Genomic DNA, 14,637 nt, shown 5'->3' on the forward strand with positions numbered 1-14,637 from the left:
TTGGAATGGACCTTAAATATCATCTAGTTCCAACCCCCCTGCCATAGGGGGTCCTTGTGTGATTCATGCTGATAACTAGATGTCAATTCTTTACTGCATACAACTAAAGAAATAAAAAATAATATTAATTAAAAAATCTAGTGCCTTCTGACAGGAAAAATCTGAGGTAAGGACGACCTGCCTAAAAAAAACTATATGTTAGATTTATTAATTTTATTTTCTTATGAGTATTCAACAATGTGTCAGGTAGCATGAAGAACTGATGACATTTTCATGTATGCTTTTATTATTTTTTTTGTTTCACTTTCCAGTTATGTGATTAAAAGCTACTGCGTTTTTATGGGATTTTGTAGGAATCCGATGGCTAATATTTTCAAAAGCAGATGTGTCACTGAGGAAACAGAGCAACTCTGAAAGTCAAAGTCTGGTAATCACCTACATTGTTTAGGCCAAGACCTTGACAACCAGAAGAATTTGGCTGTATCTTTGAATTCTAGTGACATCTTAAAATACACCATCACCCTCTGCCAAACATACTGCTACTGGGTATGCTAAAAACCTCCTAAAGGATAGTACTGCTCTTTGGAGCCATGCAGAGTCTTGGGCCAAACTCAGAACTCTTGCTAAGCCAGGTTGCATTGAACAGCAGAGCTAAGAATGGCTGCGCCAGACAAGGACCAGTAATTCATCTTCCCCTGTATCCTGTCTCTGACAGTGGCCAAAAGCAGGCAAGTTGGAAAGCATACAGGAACAAGGTTCTCACGTAGTAATCCTCTGTGGTATTTTCCCAGTCTCCAAAACCTAGTGTTCAACAACCTTCTGGGAACGCATTGTCATCTTTGTATCAAATGGGATTCAATGGATTTTTCTTTCTTGAGTTTTTCTGGTCAAATTTTGAGGTCATCTTAGCTTTTTGTTTCCATGGTGTCCTGTGCCAAAGGACTGCTGCCACCAGCCAGTGACATTTGATGCCTCCTGACTCTGAGAGTATTTCTTCATTAAAAATTTACTTATTCAACTACCCTCCAATCACAAGTGTTGCAAAATCAGTGGGTAATCTTCCGGTGGATATCTCTCTGTTTTAACTTTCTCTTTGTAAATACAGCCACATTCTCATAGCATGTAAGGATGCTGCTTATGAATCACCAAGATGCTGGACTAAGCCCATGGAAAAACCCATTGGGAAAATGAGCAGCTGAACAGCATGCTGTACATAAAGCTGAGGCCCAGGCAGTGAATAATGAGGAGAAAACAAATTATCAATGGGATGCTCATTAAGTGAACACCATCCTCTAGTGTACTGGACAAGAATAGACAAGTTTGTTATCCACTTCAGTAATTAGAAGCAGTATTTTAATAGATATGCAGAACTATGCCAGATTCAGGTGACATACGTTTGACTTTGAAGTCTTAAAGAGTTGCTTCAGTGTAGCATGTGCATGCGCATGTTCCATGTCAGAGATGGACAACCTTCACTTGACAGGAGACAGCTGCTTATTAAAAATGGATGTTGTAATTTTCCTTTTAAGTTCTAAAACACACAAGTGATTCGGTTTTGAGAACAGCTGAGTTGGCTTTTCTGAGAATTTAATTTCACATCTTATCCATTGCATTATGGATAGGCCAGTGCAAATATTATTTCTGTAAATGAAAAAGACCACTGATAACTACTGTGACCTATTAGATCATATGTGCTAAGGTTAACTGAAGTGTTTATGAGGCTTATGCTGATAATGAAAACCAGCTGCTCTTCAGTCATGATGAGTTGTTCATAGCTAGTTCCAATAGACAATTAAATTGTGTTTCATATAGGGAAAAGTGTTTGCAAGATGTCCCAGGCTGGTAAATACAAAAGAGATGAATTTAGAAACATCCATGAAAGTAGTATCCTATGATATTTATAATCAAGAAATATTTTTGCAGCTACCGAGGAAAGGGTCAAATACCCATGCCAGATGTCCAGATGTCTTAGCAAAGAGCTGAAAATGAACAGATCCAGAAGAGGTCTAAATAGGTTTCTAAAGCAAACTCTCCATGTTCTGCCAGCTGTTTTACCTCTGGGCTGGAGCTGACATAAGCTTCCTGATGATGTTTGAGAGATTGCCTTTTTTCTCCCCAGATCTTGTTTTCCTATGGGTAAGGCATAGAATTTTCCACAGGTCAGTATTCCACAGGACCTGTCAAAAGAGAAGTAGCTGTAGAAGTTAGTATTGGTGAAGGTGGAAGCAGAATGCATAGATAGATGAAAATTCAGTAGTCCTATGTTCTATAATACATATCTTGTAGCAACTAACTGAGGAAATATTCCACCATCTTCTGGTGTGATCATGGATAGTAAACAAACACTTTTGAGCTTCAAATGAAAAACCAAAACCAAAATAAAACAAGAGAATACAAATATGAAAAGTAAATGAATGAGGCAAACACAGGTAAATATAAACTGTGAAAAATTAAGTTGTTCCAAGTTTTCTGCATGTTGGACATACTTCCCAGCAGTCATAGGCAGAGGTGACAGCCATATGTCTAGAATGGGAGAACCAAAGAATAGGAGGTATTGGAATGGAAGTGGCTCTTTGACATTAAATTTACATCAAAGCCAAAATAGTTACTGTAGTTACTTTTAGACTGCAACCAGGAGCTGAAGATGTGGCATAGTTAATTTCTTATTAGTGACAGAATTTGACTTCTCTAACAAGGGAATACATTGAGGAAGACCTTATGTGAGCCAAAGCAAAGTCTCACAGCTTTGGTTTTTTAGCTGTTGATACAAATAGCCATTACTCCACAGCATCTCTCTTGCCAAAGGTGTAATCCTCTGCACATGCTGAGGGAGACATAAGCAAGGTGCAGCATAAAGAGTAAGGTTGTATGTCCATGCTGTGGCACTACCAATGCACAGTATTGCAGATCTATGCTGCACATCCAAATGTGCTGTATGATTATACAGAAGGCAAGGGAGGATGCATGAAGCCAAAAGGAGAAATCACTTCCTGTGTGAGTTTGGGGCACAGTGTGAAAAGGATTCTGCTGTGTGGTTGCTTTGTGGTCCGTAATCTCTACTTCCCCTTGCTTCTTGGCTCAATTTACCCTGAGGCAGCTGAGTGCAAACCACATGCACAGCCCCCAAGTAGGCATCCTCTACAGGGTGGGGCACAGAGCTTTTTAATATTGATTTCTGAGATGCCTAGATTTCTGTGAGGTGGCAGAAAATGGAGACTATGTTCCCAACCCTAGATATTAAGTGCGCAGATTTTGGCACCAAAGCATGTAAAACATTGCCTCCCTCAGCAGTTTCCACTGCTTGGCTCTGACAGCAGCAGTCTGCGAGGCTCTGGTTTTGGCAGCTCATTAGTGCTGATTTTGCTGTGGGTACCTGGAAGTGGAGAAAGGCTGAGGGCTGATGGCAACTGCAGGACTTTGGAATCACCAGTGTCTGGTGGCTTCTCCAAATGAGGCATAAACCCCCTCCTGGGCTGGCCTAAGGGGTGCACAGCCATAATTTGTGATGACAGTCTGGCTTTCTGCAGCAAGCATGTGAGAGCGAAGCCATGGAGGCAGTGCTGGTTCCTGAACATCTGACAGGGATAGTTCCTTTCCCTGCTACTCCACAGGCATTAAATGCCTCCCTCTTCACCTGCAACAAGCTTCAGAATAAAATGGCAACTGGGGCAGTGTGTGTGTACTTGTAATTAGAGACCGTGCTTGGCACTGAGACAGAAAATGTCAAAGATGGATAGTTAAGAATAATATCAAAAGAAATTGTGGATGATTCTATTGCTCTTCCAGCAGCTTTGTTACACGATGCTATAGGACCAGCCTTTGGAAGCTGATTTTTGGGTGTATTTGAGTTGCTAAAAATTGCTCAGGAGTGAACATTCATGGGCACAAGGTCTGCATGGTGCACTGTGGCAGTCACTGGCAGTGTGGCTATAGACCTTATATAGAGGGGAATCAAACTCTAGCAAACAGGCAGCTAACTCCCAACATTTGATAGTTACAAAAGGTTTCACCTGCTCTTCTATCATCACAGTAATCCCATCTACCATGTGCTGTGCAAAAAAGCTATTTGATATCTCAGTTCTTTTTCATTAGTTTTTGGTTATGCGTTTATATTAAATGTGAGATCCATGAGAAAATGACAAGAAATGAAAAGCAAGTTCTAGAGGTGCTTTACCAGTATATTATTTTGTACTGCAACCCATATGGGTATATGTGATTAACATTTAGATTTAAACAGCTTGAAAATCATTTAACATTTCCCCATCTTTCATTAGTTTCTCCTCCTCTCCCTTCCCCAAATACTGAACACTTAGAAGAGTGATCTAATTAAAAATGAAAGCATATTTACTCACTTTAAAATACCGGAGTCACTTTTTAACATCAAGGCAGTAGCTGTTTTATGATAAAAATTTTAAATTCAGCATTCTTTCTATTCACATAGGGAAAAGAAAGGAAGAAATATCAGCTTATTTATTTCCAGGAAACATTACAAATTCCCTGCCCTGCCCTGCAGTGTGTTTTCTTTTGTTAATGGTCTGTATTCTGATTGCTGCTTGGTAAAGAATAAAAGAGGATTCTTTAGTCATGGGAATGCGGAGATGTTTATTTCCACTTTGGGAGTATAACATACTTTTTAAAAAATTCAGCTGTTTCCAGAGTCAGTTACTGGAGCACCTGGTATCCCACGCTCCACCCAGCATTAGAAAAATATTTGAGACTGCAGGAAGGCAATACAGCTGTGCAGGCTTATATGGGGGCTTGTTGATTTAATTACCTTCCGAACAAGCAGCCGTACCAACAAATATGCAGTTGCTTGACAGAGAGAGATACCATTTGCTGAAATGAAGTTTTCCCCCTTAATTGTCTGGTGTCTAGTTAACATTATAACCTCCCATCATTTCTCTGGCAGTGTGACATAATCAGATTCTGTTCCCTTTAAAATCAAATGTTAAATGATTATTTTTTTCAAGGGGAAGAAATGACACAGAAAAGAGAAATTCAGATCTGGCTCTTGCTGTTGATGTTTGTGGCAGCACAACCTGGTTCAAAAAACCCCAGACACCCAACAAACCTGTCAAATTAGATTTTCTACCTTTCTGAGTGACTCTCCTTGGCAATAAAAGCAGTCTGTTGTATGAAGACCTTTCTTGCCTTGATTTACAAGACAGATCTATAGTTGCAGGAAAAAGCCCTGTCTGGAAGATACCATATATATAGGACAAAGAGCAGCTTGTGTTTCAGTGGATGAGATTCAATTCCTGGAAGGGGTGGATGCATCATCTGCCATTGGTCCAGCTGGGGAAACGCCAGCAGTCATCCTGGAAACAGCAAAAGTGATAGCATGCATCCTTGCTCACTTTAAATGAGGGAGGTCCTGAAGTGATGGTCAACATTGAAGGATGGTATGGAAAATAGTATCACATGCAAAAATGGGTCTGACCTCTGAAAGGCAAAACTGAAATCCAAAAGCAAAGGTATTTGTTACAAGTGAAATATTTCTGCATAATTTTAGTGTGTGGGATAAATAGGGAATTTTCAGCTTTTCTCAAACTCAAGAATCCTGAACTATTTGGAAAAATAGCCAAAAATATACATGGGAAGCTGTTTGTAATTTTCTAGGTTACATACCTTATGTGTCAAGTTTCTGACATTTAAGTGTAACAACCATGATCATCTTCATGGACCTTCTCTGGACTTGCTCCAACAGGTCCATGTCCCTCTTGTGTTGGGGGCCCTAAAGCTGAATGCAGTACTGCAGGTGGGGTCTCACTAGAGCAGAATAGAGGGGGAGAATCACCTTCTGAGACCATCAGTTCACTCACTGGTCTTCAGTTTCTCACTTGAAAATCAATCGATCATTTAGTTACAGGAAGTTGTTTTCACATTTTTGCTCTGCATCCTGTTTGATTTTGAAGTATTTTTGGATAGACTCACTGTGTTTTCACATGGCAATACTGTATTAGCATATTGTCAAGGGAGGACTCTGAAACTTGAGGAATTTTCTAAGTGATGTTTTAATGTGCTCCCAGGGGAGCACAGGAATGAAGGCAGGTGGGAAAACAAGCTGCAGGCTCACAGGAGGGGACACCCTGTCCAGTGACTTCCTGGGCTGTCCTAGGACAGCCTCAGCTCCCATGTCCAGGTGTGATATCTATCAGGGTGAGTCAATGCCAGGGCACCTTCAGGACTGAAAGAGATTAGTGCCTTGCGGCATGTTGGGCAAAAGCATTTCAGGATGGCACAGAGTTTATTATGGGATGTTTATGAAATGGGAATTTAGGCAATCTGAGGAGGAACAAGTGTCGGAACATCAGAAGGACAGGATGATTAACAAGGTTGGTCCACATTAATAGGTTGCTGGTCAGTATACTTATCTTACCATGCCCTTGCTTTATCATCACAGCCTGTCCTGCCTGTTTCCTAAATTTCTTTCTAACCTTTACCTGGACAATGGGCTCTCCATTTGCATGCATGTGTATGTGTGCATCTGTGTGTGCATATACATATATGTGCGTGTACATATATTCTCACAGACCTCCATCTTGCTTATCCAGAGTGGGGAGCAGAGTGAGGTCATTGCTTTTGTCTGTGTTCATGTGAGTGCTTTGTGTGTCTGTCTGATCTGTGTCCAGCCATGTACACATGCAGAGATGTTCTCTGTGTAAGCATGCCTACTGGCAGTACATTTTCAGGCTCACTGCTGATTGGAACTGTGGGTATTGATGTGCATCAGCCTGGCATTTCTCAGGCTGTCATATGTAGCCTAATATTTTATCTTTAACAAGAAGGACAGAAGAAGAAATGATACTCTGCTGAAAATACCTAGAGTTATCTGTAAGGCTAAACTTTTCCTGAAACACATTTGAATCTGAAAGGAGATGTGGCCTTGTAAATGAAGGCATTGGCATGCAGAAGAGCTCTGCTCAAAATTTCCAACGTGACCTTTGCTTGACTCTTAACATGTGGTTTACAGTGATAAAAAGTATCTAATGACAAACTCATAAAGATTAATTGGGTTTTGAAACATGCAGCATGTAGTCTGATTGATGCAGCTGTACTCCCAAAATCAGACTTGATAGGAAAATCTGAGAAATCTGTATCATCGTGGAACATGCCGTTACTGTTAGCCAAGGTAGCTGCCTTTCCAGGCCATGGAAGGGCCACTGCCTTTCTTCAGCATACAGTGGGTGTATCTAGTTCCCAACAGCCCACAGCTACACAGGAACTGTTTATGCAGGTTCTTAGTGGGGTCCAGCCACATGTGTTTAATTGCTAGTTAACACATCTCATTACAAGCTGTACCTTCCAGGATGGTGCAAATCTGCCTTATGCATTTCTAAATGCATACTCCTATTGCAGTTGCAATAGCAGTAGAAATACATATGTTACCCATTTCTCACTTTTAAACATAGTTACAATAGTTGGGTACTTTTTGGTATTCTCTAGAGAAACATGAAGGGGGGTCATTACTTCATCTAACATGAATCATCTAACATGAATGCTCACAAAGCTGAGCCTGAAGTTTTAACCTGGTATCTCAGGCAGGAGTTAGCAGTCCCTGAGTGACTGTTGACTGCAATGGGGAAAAGCTGATTAGTTTGTCTGGTAGCTAAATTTGACAGGTGGTTATGTGAGGTGACAAAATGTATACAAACCAGACTTGTCAGCGTGTTTCTCTGGAGCTGGATTAGGCTCACCTGTGTTAGGTGTGGAAGAGATGGTTGTCTGATTTAAGATAGTTCCCTGAGGCTGTTTTCTGTAGGCAACAGAGTGAGTCAGGCACCTACCTTTAGGGGGTGATTCCCCCTGTCTGAGGCACAGCAGATGAATCATCTTCTGGAAGTGCCTGTTTCTTTCCATTGCCTCTAGAGAGAATCCAGCCTACTTTTGGGTGGGTGTCTGAGGCATGGATAACTCCAGCTAAGAGCTGGAATCCCACCCATGGTGCTCAGCACAATGTGGCTCTGCTCCTAGTTAGCCCTTCTGAGCACCACTGTAATAGAAATCTCTGCATGCAAAACCATGACACTGAAATGTGTGCTGTATATTTATTAAGCATTTGATTTCTCTAGGGCTTTCTGTAGCACTCATCACTCAAGAAGCTGGGTTTTCCAGAGTTAATGGCTTTATTTTTATAACAAACTGGGTAAATGGATTAAATAATCTGTAGATGGGAAACAGCTACAGAGGCTGAGATGGAAATATCTGTGATTTTGAGTAGCCAGTCAGAGGTGAGTGGTATAAATCTCTCTACTTGATTTTCAGGTGTCCTTACTGGTAGTATTTGCTCTCTAATACTTCCACAGCAAACATTTTTTCTCAGGACGTCTTTGCATCATGGAGTTAAGCATTTTCTTCTGCTCTACTTAAACTCAGCAAGGGGATCAATGAAAATATATAAAAATCTGGCTCTCAGGTGGGGTGCCTGGGTGAAACCAAGAGCAATTCAAAAGTACAGTTTTGTGCCTCATTGAGCAGAGTCTTCAAATATTTTAGTTGTGAAAGTCAGCATGGCTTCTATTGAGCATGCATGAACTCTACTTTGAAGGGTCTGTAACTTGGCTGAATTTGTTCAGATTTTCACTGAATGAGAAAAGCACTTATGGACAGACACACTGTGCTGTCAGTGCCAGCTATGGAGTGTGTGCTCTAAAGTTTGGGATTTTGAAGAAAAGGTTGGCAGTGTTTATGAGGACCAGCCATTACTTGTTTCTGTCTTCAGTCCAGCAGAGATAGAGAAAGATAAAGCCTAAGGCCATACAACCCCGCATGTAAAACTTGAACCTCAGATGGTGATGGTTTGGCAAAGCCATGAAGTGAAATGCAGACTGCAGAACATGAAGTGCTTTAGGCTGGTGACAGACTGGGCTTCTGGCTTGCTGACATAATTTCATTACACACTTCTATTAAGTTATTTTCTTGTATTTTCTGTACTTTACTTTTTTATATGTTTATATGTGTTTATGCCAGGAATGTGTTTACCTATATGCACCTTTCCATGAAAAAGTGATCAGTCTGCATATACATGCAATGAAGACAGAATTAATAATAATAGATAATCTAGTCTATGTAGTACCACCAAATATATGCTCTTTTTTAACCTTTACAGTTAACTTAAAGTACATTGACACCATCTGCACAGCAGTATGTCTCAGCAAAGCCCGCTGTCCCTAAATGGTATTAACTGAAAAACTCCGCCGAATCTGAAGCAAAAGCATTCTATGTACTCCCTTTTTTTTTTTTTTAATGGCTAAGGAAAAAAAGAAACTAATAGGTGTCATAAGGTGTTTTTGTTTTATTTTACATAACCATAGCTGTTAATTCTAAAGCTGAGAATTCCTTACATCCCCACAGTTAATGAATAATATAGCTAAAATATAAGTTAGGCATCCATGTAACTCTTTTCTTAATAAGTTTAAGGATGGGCCCAAGAGCATGGCTTTAGGGCAGCCCTTCCCCACATGCTTCATAAGCTCCAGCAGACTCACTGCCTGACCTTTGCTGCAGAAATGTGTGGGCTGGGGCCAGCTTTACGGTGCCCATGCTCTCTTCAGTTCAAAGAAGATGGATTTAATTACAAGTGCTGCAATTCGAAAAGATTTTGTAATTCAGAAAAGCTCTTAAAAATCCTTTCTGGCAAAGTAAATAAATGATCCTTTATTGCTTTTCTTCGTATTTACATGGCTGCAGGGCGTTTAACAAGGACCTCTGCTGTTCATTTAATTTATTACACCACCTTATGCTTTGCATTCCTCTCCTTTTATGAGTTCTTGTTCTGTCGGTCTTTCACAACATTTCTTCATGTCCCTTGTGTGCTTACATGCACCAATTATATGTCACATAAAAAATCGTAAATTCTCCAATACCAGCTGTTGTACTTAATAAATTTATAACTTTACCCTTGTTGAACTATATCAAATCCCAGTAACATCTGGCATGTTTTAATTTCTGTGCTATTGAGGGTTGAATTCTCTTTTAAGAGCTCCCAAATATAGACCTGTCAAGAATTTCTTTGACCTGTAGCTTCTTTAAGCTGCTTAAAGTACATCTGTAAGTGTGAAGCTTTTCAACTGATTTTCAATGGATTTTTTGTTTCATTTGTGTTAAGGATTTTTTCCTTCTTTTTCATTTTCTCTCTTGTTTTCTCATCTGATGAATAACGGATTGCCATTTCTCCCTGCTGCGCTGATCTTTCTACCTGTGCTACTAACTTTGTACCTACCCTTTCTCCTTGGAAGAGGATGTGGGCAGCTTTGGATAGAGGAAACGTGTAAGTGATGGTGGTTAGATTAGAAATACAGTTTTGTCTCTCCTGTAATGTCATATGAGATTTTTGTAGCAGGCCTATTCTTAATATTTTTTATAAAGCTGAATTTATGCCCCATTGCTACTCAACCGTGTTCTCCTTAATACATCTGGATTTCTGTATTTCTTTCCCACCCTTTATACACGGGTCAGAATAAACCAGAGGTCTTGCTTGTATCACATTTAGTCTCAAACTTGTGCCGTCCGACCTGCTCTCTCACCCTGCCACCAGCTTCCTTATATTTTTTAAACAAAAGTCTTGTTGTTGAAGGTTTGGTGGAGTGTGTCAAAGGGTTTATACATTCCTCTCTCACTGCAGTTTAATCAATTGCCTGTGTCTTCCATATTAGCTCATCTGAGATTACCCGAAATGATATATGATATGTGCAGGCATGTTCAGGCAAATCATACCATTAGCAATGCTTCCACTGCATCCTCTCAGCTGTGTGAAAAAACACTTTGAAAACACAGACTAAAGCATGTTACTGGTTTCACAGAAGTGATGAATGAGGGGAGAGAGAAACAAAACAGAGTGGGGCTCAGCTGGAGCCTCACTGTCACCATCTCTTCTTGGTTTAAGGTTATGTGTCTGCTCACATTTAGTTTGTCATGTTTCGTTCTCTTTTGGCTAGATAGCTGTAACAATTTTAATATGGAAATAAATCACTTTGCTTGGGGGAGTCAGTGGAAACCCTTTGCTAGGAATGGGTATGACTCTAAATAGGCTTGTAAGAAAACAGTAGGTCCAACAGCATGCTGGAAAGAGCCATTAAAGCAGTTGCTATTTTGTGCAGACTGGAAGACCTGCTGAAAATAAGCTAGTGAGAATAAGCTTTGTGAAAGACTGAGACTGCATCCTGAGGGCTATCTGGCAGCTGGAGAGATGGTTGACTTCTTGGAAACATCTCTTCTCGGTAGGGAAAGGGAGGGTTTTCAGCATGTGTGTGATTTACCATCTGCAGTGTAACTCATACCAAAGCACAGCTTTACTGAGAGAGAGGGACATGACTACAGTAAACTCTGCCTGGGTGTTCTTAGGCAGAAGGTGCTGTGGCATATATACAGTCAATGTGAAATGGAAAGAGTGTATGAGTTACAGGTTGTGCAACACAAGCACATTGATCTGCTTTGTGGGAGCAACTGCACAACACGATCCAGGCAATTACGTATTTCATAGTTAACTATACACATACCATAAACCACCTGATATTTCTCGATGACTAGCTGCCCAGTCTAAGCTGTGTATTCCTGGAGTTGCAGGTTGTCAAGAAATCTGAGGCCCAGGTACGTCATCTCCTCTGACCTTGCTGAAGGAAATCTGGACATGTGGTATTCTCTATGGAGGTCTGGTGTGCACACTCCCACAGTGCAATAACCATCTCTTGCTCTAATTGAGCAAAGGCTGTGTCTGCATGGCCCTATGAGCTGAATTAGATTATTTCCCCCTCGGAAAACTCTGAAGAAGGACACTGTGGTCTACAAATATAGTTGCTTACTAAAATACCTACAAGTAGGTACTATAAATTAACAGCATCTTTAATTTGTTTGATATTGTGCAGTGAAACACTGCCTTTTTCCTGACCATCAAGCTTATTATCAGATGTGGCAGTATTACTTTGGGAATGGCAGTGGACCTGGAGAGGGTTATTTATGAGGCTGAACTCCCCCTACTGACCTACGCATGCATGTCCCAGCTGTACGAAGGACCAAGAAATGAGACTGTGAAAAAGGAGAGGAAGGGTATAAGACCACCCACTGTTTGTAACTGGAATTTGAATTTAGAAAATGAATCCCTTTCACCATACTTAAGTGCTAGCTCACCAGGGTAAGTGGTCATGTACCTACTAAATGGGACCAGCAACAATGATGCAAAACAATTGATCTTCCACACAGAAACCTTGGGTTGGTTGTTTGACTTTGTATCGTACATCAGTCAGAACTTCTCAGACTTTAACATAAAGTATGCATTACATAGTTCCTAAAGCAAAGGAATGGTTTCACTCTAATGTCTTTAATTAGCTTATTAGGGCTAATTAAAACTGTGGAAATCACTATTCTGTGATTCAGAATTTGCTACTCTATTGTTCCTTGTTTTTCTTCTTGTCTGCACACAGTGAAGTCTGAATTAGGAACAAATCGTTGGACCTCTTAAACTTGCAAGCTCCACACAGTTGTGTTTGGACCCTCAGATCATGCATCACTCTTAGGGGCAATGAATACTTACGGAATTGGTAATGAGCTATGAAGCCTTGTACATTTAGCTCATGAATCTAAAGCCGACTCTAAAGGCTGACAATGGCAGAACAGTCTGTATATGGCTTGCAGAGGGATTTATGTGTGGGACTGTGCAGGCTTGACTACATTTTCCACCTGCTTTGATAGTTCCTCTGTTCTCTGCTGAGGCAAGGAGGCATAGCAGTGAGAGGAGCATTGCCCTTTCTGTGTTTGTCCTGTGGACATAGCATACACATTAATACCTTAATTGCTATCAAGGCCCCTCCTATACATTTTGTTTCACATTACCATCTATTGCTTTAAAACCCTTCAGCACTAGTATGATGCGGGTTTGTAGGTGGGAGGAGAGCCTCTTCTCTACTAGCCCAGGCATGCTGGTGTGGTGCATGCTTCTGTGTCACTGGTGCCAATGGGATGGGAAGAATGCCTTCTGTTTTGGAAGGTGCACATTTCATATTCAGCCCCCACCCCAGTTCCCTTATGGAAAGGCAGCTTATTGTCATTGAAAGGGTCATTCTTTCCTGTGTTTGCTTCTGTGAAATTCATGTACAACCAAATAGTGTAGTACACCTCTGCTGTCTTTTGTCAGCGGAGGTCAAATGTTACTATGCCATCATCATTTACAACCCATCAGCTCTGCATGAGCATCATTTTAGTTCACTGATAAGTTTATATTACATTTTTATATTTTAGTGTGTATTCATGTACACTTAAGTAGTAGCAGAATTCCAGTGTGGCTCTGACTGTGCAATATTGTCCTTCCCTGAACCTTCAGCTGGTACCAGTGTATTACAAATCAAGTACAGAACTATCTGAATCAAGTGGATAACTATATCAGTTTATGCCTATAATCTCTCAGGAAGCTTGTATGACACTCTGGTTTTGAGGCATAAGAGACTTATTTGGTACATTTGAGGAACAGGAGAAAGCTGTATTGAGGCATTATATTTACAAGCAAATGAGGCTTTGGCTTGTGCTTTAGTAACTGCATGGTTCTGTTTCATTTCCAGATTGTTGAATTTTCTGTCTTCAAGTGGATGTTACATTAAGTGCTTGCTAAATTACTAAAACTTTTATTTGCATATATGAAAAAAATTCCTCCCTAAATAGTTTGATCTTATTTGGAGACTCTGTCAAAAGGAAGAGAAAATTACACGGTGAATATAGTTTCCCCTGTACCAGCTACTGAGCCTCAGCATACTCTTTCATTTTTTCAAATTGTTTCAGTTCCAGAGGGTAGCCAGTCTTGTTCTGAAGACATGAAAGGATGGAAAACTTTTCCTTAAAGTGTTTTGCATCTGATAGAAATTTTTATAATCTAATTTCTAGTCATTAATTCTTGCCATTCCTTCCTTTCTGTTGGTTCATAGGGCCCTTCAATATGCTATTTGTCATCATGAAAGTGCTTGCTGTGACCAAGCCAGCTCAGTGTTCAGGGGCAATTTTGTTAGCTCCATAGATTCAAGTTCTTAGGTTTCTTACTAGAAAGAATTTTTTTGTTCTTAGATAATTCTATTAGTTTTCCTTTCTTAGCACCCTCCCTCCTTTTCCAATCCTTTGTAAAATACAGGTACCAACATTATGTGCAATGTTCCTGTACATACTGTGCACAAACATAAAGTACATTATTCACTGCTGTCTTTACCAAAAGTGATCACAAGAATCACATCCATTCTTCTTGCCAGTTTCATACTGAGAATTCATGTTCTGTTGCTTTTCACAGCTTGGCCTTGAAAAATGTGTATCAGCTTGATAGTTATCTCCCTATTGCCTCAAAAAGGTTTTTTTTTTTTTTTTTTTTTTTTCCATTTTTCAGGACTTATCCTCTAAGTCAGTCATTCTACAATTACATTTTTTTGGGGGGTATCATTCCCCCATTCTAAAAGACGGACACTAGAGCTGGCCTGTTGCATTGTCCTGGAGCTTCTCTTTTTCTCCATGAGTTTTGAAAGGTGTAAAGATTACTTCATTCAGGTCCCAAAGTATACTAGAGATGGTGGGAGTGGGACCAGATGTTTGTGTAACATAGGTAAGTAATCTCTGACTCTTCTTTGTTCTAGCCTGTGCCATTACTTCTTTATCACTGATGTTAATTGC

This window comes from Melopsittacus undulatus, chromosome 3 (genome assembly GCF_012275295.1).
Source record: "Melopsittacus undulatus isolate bMelUnd1 chromosome 3, bMelUnd1.mat.Z, whole genome shotgun sequence".
Lineage (NCBI taxonomy): Eukaryota > Metazoa > Chordata > Aves > Psittaciformes > Psittaculidae > Melopsittacus > Melopsittacus undulatus.